The sequence below is a fragment of the Rhododendron vialii genome, chromosome 12a (assembly GCF_030253575.1).
Source record: "Rhododendron vialii isolate Sample 1 chromosome 12a, ASM3025357v1".
Taxonomy (NCBI): Eukaryota; Viridiplantae; Streptophyta; class Magnoliopsida; order Ericales; family Ericaceae; genus Rhododendron; species Rhododendron vialii.
In genome coordinates this window covers 31,439,754-31,450,891 of record NC_080568.1, presented here as the reverse complement: position 1 = coordinate 31,450,891, position 11,138 = coordinate 31,439,754, and the positions used below count along the sequence as shown (strand labels likewise).

At 37.8% G+C, this 11,138-nt stretch overlaps 2 protein-coding genes across 3 annotated transcripts in view; both read right to left on the bottom strand.

Annotated features, from left to right (window-relative positions):
• Positions 1–11,138, bottom strand: part of LOC131312049 (putative late blight resistance protein homolog R1B-16) — a 104,773-nt gene that overhangs the window by 972 nt on the left and 92,663 nt on the right. The window lies entirely within an intron of this gene.
• LOC131312048 (putative late blight resistance protein homolog R1B-8) overlaps positions 1–11,138 on the bottom strand; it is a 45,917-nt gene that overhangs the window by 32,868 nt on the left and 1,911 nt on the right. The window lies entirely within an intron of this gene.

Here is an 11,138-nt window from a genome sequence, read left to right as displayed (position 1 = left end):
AGTATGTAACCCAGTAGTAAAATGGAAAACCATTTCTCCACTACTCGTATTGTAGTACTAATGATTTCTTTACGTTTGGTTTGGTTTATGCGGAATGGAAAAAGCAATAAAACTACACTCAAACACTGCGACATGATACATAGCAACTCTTTTTAAACATAATTTCGAAACAAATTTATGATAGTAATGCTCTAAAGAAAAGCTGCACTTGCATTTAGCTTTATCATGGATCATTTTAACGCATGTGTCTTAGAGAAATGAGAGCAAGAAGGCATACCAAAATCTGCAGACAGACGGTACAGCAAGAGCGGAAGATGGTGCTTTGAAGATGAGAAGAAGGAGGAAGGTGAATTTTTGAGAAGCAGTGATGAGTAGGAGAGCTAAGAAACAGGGGAGATGTGGTTTACAATAGGACTGTGTTTTTGCGCGTCAACAGAAGTACATTGATAAAGACACCAATCCAGCTTTTTAAGAATTGGCGGCATAAGTATGCAGAAAATTGATAATCTCTAATGTCAATTTGGTTTTTTTTTATGCGTGGAAATGGTAAGGAGTTTACAGGTAGCACCAAAATTGTATACAACTTTGTATTTTGTACAATATATTTTGTTTAAAAAATGCCTCCAAAATGGATACTAATTATTTGTGCACAATTTCGAAGTCTCGACATTTACTCCAGTTTTGATACGGTTTTTTTCCCCTCTTAGTGTATGTGCACGGAAAATTGATTTGCGAAAATCAGGCAGCGCAAAGACAGATTTATTTATTTTATTTTTAAAACGTCACTAATTTGGTAAGAATTTTGTCAATTGTTATGGTTGATCTATGCTCGATCTTTTGGTAAGATGTGTTTATGCGCGGCAAAAGTAGTGGTGTTCTGAGAGCATAATTTGTTGCAACCAGTGTCTATATATTTACAATATTTTCAAGTCATAGGCCAGCTAATTAGATAGAATGGAGTTTGATATAGATTTACGTTCCATAACATGAGCCAAAAGATATATCATCAGCTTTGGAAAGCTTTATAGCGAGAACAGTAGATATGGCTGCAAATTACGCACACCAAAAGATTTGCTGCAACATCTACTATTCTAAGAGGTAGAAATAGTAGCAGCAGCAGCAGCAATGCCCCACTTTCTGACATTTAATGTAGCCCTAATCAGTAAGAAAAAAAATAAAATCTTTCTGTAATTAATTAGGAGTTCCTCAGCTGTTACCCAGGAAGGTAATATTTAGGCAATCATCATCTCGTCTTCTATTTCTTTGCTTTTCCTTAATCTCTCTGGGCGATTTCTCTGCAGAGGGAAGGCAACGCTCTATCGTAATTTCGCAAAGTTCGTTTAGATTAGTAAAATCAATCGGAATCCGTTGCATAAAAAAAAGCACCATTTAATCACTAAGACCTCAAGTCTCAGAAATTGATCTTCGGAAGCATTCCACTCCTCGATAGATATCCATATCTTCTAACCTCATGTATTTGAGTTGAGAGAACCCCTCCTCAAGTTCAATTGTATTCCAAACTGATCCCTTACGGGCTTTGTTTAATAATTTGAGAACCTCAAGGCTCGGCAGGGTTTGGAGGATTATTGACAGCTCCTCCCACTTCAAGTACGTATATTTCAAAGTTAGCCGAGTAAGAGTCAGAGGAAGCTTCAGCCCAATGCCTCCGGTTTGGTGGATTATTAACAGCTCCTCCCACTTCAAGGATGTGGAATATGAAGGGGCTGGAGATAGAACCAATGACCAATTCAAAAGTTATAGACAACAATTTAAAGTCCTTATAGTCATGCTCTTGCTAGCCACATACATTGTAAATGAGAAAACCCCTTATCCCGATCGAGTCCTATGTTTTAGTGTTGAATAAAGACAACTTCCAAAAAATCCTAAAAGTTAAGCAGAACTCAACCTAAGTGTGTAAAATAATTTGGACATCTGATTTTTTTTAAAAACCTTGGGGAGGCAATCCCTTATCCCGATTGAGTCCTATGTTTTAGTGTTGAACTAATGAATAGAGATTGAGCTTCACTTCACCAGTTGGCAATGGCGTCATTTTATTGTAAGTTGCTAGCTAGCGTTGACAACAGATGAGCTAAAGAGGTAGCCGAGCAGTTGATTAGGCTTCTACCATATGCAAATAGGAGTAACAAGCAAGAGCTACGTTGACTCTGTCTTCTTTTCCATACAAGTTTATTGGTCTTCTATTTTCATCATTCCTAGCAAGGTTATCAAGGAAATTGAATCTTCCTTGATGGCCTTCCTTTGGTCCGGAGCTAAGATGAGACATATTGGGGCAAAGGTGAAGTGGGAGCATGTTTGCAGGCCTAAGATGGAGGGTGGTCTTGGCTTAAGAAAGATTAAAGAGTGGAATAAGGTTACCATGCTTAGGCATCTCTGGGCTTTTGCAAAGAAAGCTGATTCTCTCTGGGTCAAATGGGTGCATACCTACATCATCAAAAATCTGAGCTTGTGGAATATGGATACCCCTAGAGACTCCTCTTGGACTATACGAAAGATATTTGGACTTAGGAGTCTTGGCATACCATTAATCCAATACAAAGTGGGCAATGGTTTGTCTACTTTCCTTTGGATTGATAACTGGCATCCTTTGGGGCCGCTATACAAAAGATTTGGTGATGAAGAGATTTGGTGATGAAGTGGTTTATAACCTTGGTACTTCTCTGCATGCTAGAGTCTCTTCTATCATTCATCAAGGTCGTTGGAGGTGGCCCAGATCCAGAAATAGAATCACTCAGTCTATAATTCACCACACTCTTGCAACTTTCCACCCTGATTGTTCTACTGATGATTTGGTGTTTTGGCTTCCTAGTTCTAATGGACTTTACTCTGCTAGGTCTGCTTGGGTGGCTGTGAGAACAAAATATTTTTATCAGCCTGGACACAAGTGGTGTGGTTTTCTAAGAATGTTCTGAGATGGGCTTTCATTGTTTGGCTGGCTGCTCAAGAAAGGTTAAGTACCAAAGACCGTCTGAGATAAGAAGTTGAAAGAACTTTATGTGAGAAAAGGAGAAGCCGCAAGGACGCTTGACTTCGGCTGGTTCGTGATCGGGTAAGAGATTTTTGACCCCTTTATTCCTGTACCTTTTTCTATTGTTTGTCGCCCGTGGATTGGGGTAAGGCTGGACTTTTGGAAGGTACAAGACAATGGTATTATTGTGAGGTTAATTGGGTTTTTGCCGTTCCTAATTATTCTTTGTCGTTCACGGGTTTGACACCAATGGTTTTCCTTCTAATCCTATTTGACTGATTGGAGCGGTGGTAGATATTGTGGGAGATGTGGGTGTGAGCAGGTGTCAAGATTTGTGCTTAGGGTGATGGTGATGTGTCGTGTGCATGGAGGGTGGTTCGGGTGAATTAAATTTCACGTGGAATTGGAGGCATGAATTGGGCTTTGTAGTTTTGGTGTTAACTGAAGGGTAGTAATTAGGATTAGGCTAGTTTTCTATTTATTTTATGGTACTAGTAGGCAGTTTTCTGTATTACGTAGTGTATATTTGAATAGATGGTCATTTCATGATTTATTATTTTGTTCAGGTTAGCCTCTTTTTGCGTTGTTCGATTGCTTTAGCTTTGGACTCAGGTGAGTAGTTAAGTATGTTATGTATTTTCAAAAGATCCCTGTGTCCCTTAAAAGTATTTCCTTCAGAAATTTATATGAATGCTATTCGGAGACTCAAAACTATTTATAAGTTGTTCTATGAATTGGCATGCGATGAATTTTCTGAGATCAATTGTTAATATTCTTTTTGGTGAGAACTTGGTGGATATTAATGGGAACATTTATTTCGGAAGTCCAGGGAACTTATTCCTTCTCGTGTTGGTGACCCTGGCCATTGGGGAAAAGACCGTGTTAGGCCGGTGACCCTAATGCTCAACGGCTTTTTTTTGCCGGATCGTCTTAGGGAAAAGTACCACGGGCTGCCAACCCTGGTGACTCTAAGTTCGATATTGGATCCAATTTTGTTGAGATTTATTCTGGCCATGGTACTGTTTGATTGTGGTTCCCCATTGTTGATGGAGTTATTATTGTGATCACCACTAAGAATGTTCATTGGTTAAAGGCTTTATTGATTAATTTATTATTCTGCTGGACACCTCGTATGCCAAATTATGATTTAATGGTAAATATTTTAATCCCCGCTTTCAACTTTATTTATTATAGATACTTGCTATTCACTGAGCTCGTCAGCTGACGGATTTATTCCAACTTCTTTTTCAGGCAAGTTGGGGAGTTAGGCAAGGACTCTGGCGGCATCTCGGGGATTCTTTTGGTTTGGCCTCCTTAGGGTGTCTCATCTTAGTTTTATTTTAATAAATCGCTTCCGCATTTGAAACAACTGTTAGATAACGACTCCTTTTTTATTATTGTTGGATTACTGGATATTGGTTGGTTCATGGGATGGTTGTGCCCCATACTTTTTGTTGAACTTAATTTTGTTGGAGTTGTTCTTAATTAAAAAAAAAATGATTTACCGTTTATTAGTTTAATGCCTTGGTTTTTGATCAAATTTATTTTTAGGCTGCATGTTCTACGAGTTTCAGTCTTGTGGTTCATGGCCGGTCACTTTCCATTTTGGGGTGTGACAGATTGCACCAATGGGGAGTGCATGCGGATGAGATATGTCCTTTGTGTGGCTGTGAGAAGGAAACATATCAACATTTATTTTTTGAATGCTCTTACTCTGCATCTGTGTGGGCTAGAGTATGGAGTAAGTCTTCTTCTACTGAAGTACCAATTACCTTCGCTGCTTTGTTGGAGTGGTTTATCCAATCTATTAAGGGCAATAGTTTCAAGAGAGAAATTTTGAAATGTTCTTTAGCTGCTACTGTTTACTTTGTTTGGAGGGAAAGAAATCTGAGAGTTTTTCAACAAAAAACTATGGCTAGTGATCAAGTTGTACTGCAGATTCTGAGCTCTATAAGAGACTTCCTTAGCTCTGTGAGAAGGGTGAAGGGTTCCACAGAAAATAAAGGTCTGTGTGCTAACTGGAGGCTAGTTGAACACTATATTTTGCAGCAGTAGGATGAGTGGTGCATATGGATATTGGTGCTTGGTTGAAGTTGTAGTTGTGTTCTCTGGATAGGAGTTGGTTTTAGATTTGATTTGTATAGGTTATCAATTCTTTTCCTTTTCTTCATAGTTTGTAATTCTCCTTTGAAAGGAGTATATATAGTTGTATAGTCAGGAGAGTCTCCTTGACATTGTTTGATTGGTTGGGGCTTTTCAATGGAATCGTAGTTATCAAAAAATAATAATAATAATGCTACTGCCCTAGCTCTTTGCTAAGCCCAGGAATGCTTGATCGAGAAAAGCAATGCAAGCAGCCAAGTATAGAAGTAGGAGGATGTGGAATATGATCAAGGGGCTGGAGATAGAACCAATGACCAATTGAACAGTTATAGACCCAACAATTTAAATCCCTTAGTACTCATGCTCTTGCTAGCCAGATAGATTGAATATTTACTCTCTCCAATTAGGAAAATTCCCGGAGCAAACACGCGAGGCAGGACAGAGATGAGTGTTGTCTAGATAGATGTGTTCTCTATAGATATGCTATAGGTAGCTAACGGAATGCAATGACTCCTAGTGGCGGTAGGTCAAGTTGGAGCGGGGTAACAACTGCCCCATCTCTCTAGCCTGTAGAGAAGATCATTTGGGAGTAGCTACTTTCACTATCAACTAATTTTCCACTTTCCCACTAACATAGTACACATTTAAAAAAAAAATTAGGGGGGTTTGTTCCCCCTAAAAAAATTAGGGGGCCAACCGGCCAAGGCTTGAGATTTACGACTTTCTTCAACTCAAATTTTGATGGAAATTTTTTGGGTAATGAGTGAAGGGAGAGAGAGAGAGAGAGTTTATTAGGGACCGTGCGCAAAGAGAGAGAGAGAGAGAGAGAGAGAGAGAGGGGTTGGTTTTGAGACCCAAATCCCCCTAAGGTTCCAGGTTCGAAACCTCTTGGGCGCTATCAATTCTTTTGGAGCCGTCTGTATGAAGCATTGTTTCGATTTTAATTGGGCTCCCAAAATTAGTTGAGGTACGCGGAAGCTGGCCCGGTACACTTGAGTTATATGAAAATAAATAAATAGAGAATGCATGCTTGTTTGATTTCTCTATTGGGTAGATGAAGAAGGTGTTGCAATGTGCATATCCTTTGCTCTTATAGATCTATTGAATGGAAGCATGGAATTGAATGACAAATCAGCTATGGCAATAAACGAACTAAACGGAGGTCAAAATAGACAAGGCAAAATTTTGGTCCTTTGATGAACATTAAAGGGAAAATTTCAAAAAAGCCCCTGAACTTTCTGACAACTTGCAAAAAAACACCTGAACTTTCACTATTAACAAAAAAAACACCTAAACTTAGCATTCCGTTAGCAATTAAACCCCTGCCGTCCAATTCCGTCAATTTTTAACGGATGGAGCTAACGGAAGGTGTTAACTTTTTATTTTTTTACTTTTTACATTCAAAAATTACTTTTAACTCTTTCTTTTTTTATTGGTAAATAAATATGCAATTAAGTTCTTTTTTTCTTATTATTTATCGAAAATTACTTTAACCCTATTTTTTATTTTCAAATTTTTCCTTCCCCCCCCCCCCCCCCCCCCCCCCCCCCTTCCCTTTTTTTCTTATTAGAATCAACTCCACACCACCAATTAACCCCACAACCAACCGCCAAAGCCTTAGCCACAATTTCAAAAATTCAAAAGTTCTTTTAACCTCCTCTTTGTAACCTTTTCTTTTTTTTACTACTTTTACTTCCAAAAATTACTTTTAACTCATTCTTTTTTTTAGTCATAAATAAATATGCAATAAATAGTAAAAATGGGTTAAAGTTATTATTATAAATAGTAAAGATTAGAGTTAAAGTAATTTTTGATAAATAGTAAGAAAAAAAACTTTATTTCATATTTATTTACTACTAAAAATAAAGAGTTAAAAGTAATTTTGGAAGTAAAAAATATAAAAAACAAGAATGCTAAAAAAAATAATAATTTTGAATTTCTAAAATTAGAGCTAGAGCTTTAGCAGTTGATTGGTGGAGTGGGGTTAAAGTTCTAAAAAAAAAGAGGGAGAGAGAGAGAGAGAGAGAGAGAGAGAGAGAGAGAGAGAGAAGGGGAAAGGTAAAATTTGAAAGTAACAAAAAAGATGGTGGTTAAAGTTATTTTTGTAAATAGTAAAAAATAGAGTTAAAGTAATTTTTGATAAATAGTAAGAAAAAAAAAGAACTTTATTGCATATTTATTTACCAATAAAAAAAAGAAAGAGTTAAAAGTAATTTTTGAATGTAAAAAGTAAAAAAAAATAAAAAGTTAACACCTTTCGTTAGCTCCATCCGTTAAAAATTGACGGAATTGGACGGCAGGGGTTTAATTGCTAACGGAATGCTAAGTTTAGGTGTTTTTTTGTTAATAGTGAAAGTTCAGGTGTTTTTTTGCAAGTTGTCAGAAAGTTTAGGGGCTTTTTTGAAATTTTCCCAACATTAAAACCCGACTCATGCTTTCTAACATAAATATCGAATCGGAAAGTCTAGGTACACTGCATGAAAATGTGGTGAACATCCACTGCGCGTTTATCGGGACCCACTCCAAGCCCCAAAAAAATATAAAAAAAATATTCATAAATTTTAAAATAATATTTCATGGGATCCTGTAAAAAATTAGCTCCAACGGATATAGGTAGGTATGTTTTTTGGAATTCGTAGGAACGAAACTGTTTAATTTTGTAATTTCGTCCCTACAAATTCAAAAAACATATCTACCGATATCCGTTGGAGCTTATTTTTTACAGTGTCCCATAAAATATTATTTTAAATTTTATCAATATTTTTTTGTATTTTTTTAGACCCGAAGTGGGTCCTAATAGACGTGCGGTGGACGGTCACCACGAAATCCATGCGGTGGCCGTAGTCTTGCTTAGAGAATAGGGGTGTTTGGCGACTGAATTTTTGCATTTTCGGATTCTCATTTTTCCATTTTGGGTGTTTGGCATCTCATTTTGAGAATGGATTGTGGAAGAATGGATTTTGGGTTTTTGGGTTTAGAAGCAAAAAACCAAAATCAGGTTCGGAGGAGTTTTTCGGATTATTGGCCTTTTCCATTTTGTGGTCAATTACCAAAATACCCACATTCCTCCCTTCATTTTTCCTGTTTTGCCCCTCCCTCCTCTTATCCATTATTCCTTATCTGTTCACACACACCAGACTATTGAATAATAAATTAAAATAATAAAAAAATGCAAAAGTGGCATGTTTACACCCGTTGGACAAAGGTCAATATGGTAAAAATGCAATCCATAATTCATTTTCAACAATCATCTACCAAACACTACTACAATTTCAAAATACATTCAGCACAAATCTCCTAAACACTCTACCATACTCAAAATACATTCTGGGCATAATCTGAAAAACCAAAAATTCAAAAATCTGAAAATGAAAAACCAAAAAATAGGTTTCCAAACAAACAAAGATAGTACTTGCGTTCTTGTCCTTTTAGACTTGTTATACGTGGCTCCATTTCCACAACCCCCACTGAAAATCACCTCCAAGTCCCAACGCCCCACTTTCTGACCCGACTCATCGCCCCCGACCCCAATCATCATCATCATCATCTGCTGGAGTATCTGATGCATAATTATAGTCGAAGTCAGTATTTACGCAATCATCATCACCTTTTGTATTTCTTTGCTTTTCCTGAATCTCCCTAGCGGATTCCTCTAAACAGGGACGGCAATCCGATATCCTAATTTCGCGAAGTTCGTTTCGATTAGCAAAATCAATCGGGATCCGTTCCAGTTTTTCGCACCCATAAATTTTTAAGAGTTCAAGTCTCGGAAATTGATCTTCGGAAGCATTCCACTCCTTGATGTTCAGTAATCCAAGTATCAAGTACTTGAGTTGAGAGAACCCCTCCTCAAGTTCACTTGTGTTCCAAACTGGTCCCCTACAGGCGTCCTCAATTAATTTGAGAACCTCAAGGCTCGGCAGGGTTTGAAGGATTATTGACAGCTCCTCCCACTTCAATCTCGTACTCATCAAAGTTAGCCGCGTAAGAGTAGGAGGAAGCTTCAGCCCATTAATTCTTCTGGAGAAGACAAAGAGTATCTCAAGGCGTTTTAAGAATTCTAGGTCGATGAGAAAATGATCTTGATATCCATGAAGTTCTAGCTTCCTTAGATTGGGAGTCCTTTTCAAGAAACGTGGGCAATACTCACAAAAACACATTCGGTGCAAGGTCTGTAAGCTATCCAACATATTACCCACCTCTTCATCATAATTAGAAACATGATGATATTCGAATGTCCCCCTTTTACTATATAGATGCCTCAACTTAACCATCTTAACTATATCGCGAGGCAACGAAATCCTGTCGTGCACTAAAGAAACTTGGAAGTTAAGGGTTTCTAGGTTCGAGAGGTAGTGAAAACAATTCAGTGCACGGTAAGGTTCTACTGCTGGTAACGTAAGTGCTAAGTATCTCAAATGAACTAGATCTCCTATTCCTATTTCTCCTCGGCTTGTAGCGGGGATAAAATGCAACACCCTGAGAAGTTCGAAGTTTTCAACAAAGAATGACAGATACAGTTTAAGCGATGAATCAAAGAAGTTTGGGGAGGAGAGGTACAGGAAAGATCGAATGTTTCGAACATGAGGCCTTGGGGGAAAGTTATGAAAGAACTTATTGCCAACGAAGATGCGACGATGCTTGTTTGTAGCCGAAGGTGAAAAAGAATCATCATCATAATTTTGCACAAGAAAATTATCCTCCTTTGCTTTTTTCAAGCATAATTCACGCAGAAGATCATGGATACGGCATGCTTTAATTCCTCCAAGGGATTTTCTTTTTGCTACCATTACAAGACTTCTATCAATAAGATCGATTAAGTAATCTTGTGCTATGGTCTCTAAGCTTTTGCCCTCATCACTTTGCTGAATAAATCCCTCTGCAATCCATAACCATATCAACTCGCGCACGAGGATTTCAGAATCTTCGGGGTGTCCTCCAATGTAAAGAAAACACGCTTTTAAATGAAGAGGCAGGTGATTGTAACTAAGTTCTAGTATCTTCAAGCAACCCTCTTGATTTTTTGCAATGCTTGGACCTAAATTGTTGGCAACTTTCTCCCACACACCGAGTGTCTTGTCTTCCTTTGCCAAAATGCCAGCTATTGCGACAACCACGAGTGGTAGTCCTCCACATTTTTCGGCGATTTGCTCACCGATGTCCACCAACTCTGGTGGGCATTGTTTCTTCCCGAATACCTGTTGGATATATATGGGCGATATTAGATGTCTATAATTGTAATTACATACCACTTGACCCAAGTAATAGGAGTTTAAGAATTTATATGACAAGAATAAGAAATGTTTCAAAATAGAAATACTTGAAAAGAAATTATAAATTGGAAACATATGACAACAATATAATGATGCACTTGTTTTAATCACTATTTCTAGTTATATTACGTACAAAATTTTGTTTTTAAAACAATTACCTTCTTTTGTAATAACTCCCAACTGCAACTTTTTGGTAAGGGAGTCAACCAATGAGAGACGTAGGGGACGCTATCTGGTAGAACAGGTAATCGACTAGTTAACAACACTTTGCTCCCTTTGCATTCCCTAGGGAATGATCTTTTGATATCATTCCAAGCCTCAATATCCCATATGTCATCCGTGACAATGAGAAATTTTTTACCCTGCAAGCATTTATACAGTATTTCTCCCAACTTATCCTCACTACTCTCCCCGTAATCTTCATGTTTTTTTGGGGAAGCTGATTCGAGAATAATAATTAACAAATCCCTCTTCTTGGTCTTGTTATAGTCTTGAGAAATATTGGCCCATGCACAAATTTCAAACTTATGCAACGTCAAAGGACAATTATACACTTCTCTGGCCAATGTGGTTTTGCCGCCTCCACCAGCACCAATGATTGATATAATCTCCAGCCGTCCACCCTCTCCACTATCATGAAGCTTTCCCATTAATGTCTTTACCTCATCCTCGAAACCGACCAGCGTATTCGCTTCTACTACTTTGGATGTGTTTTTCCCTCTTGATGAACTTGATCCTCCTGATGGAAATAAAAGGAAGGGTAACAATCAAGGGAG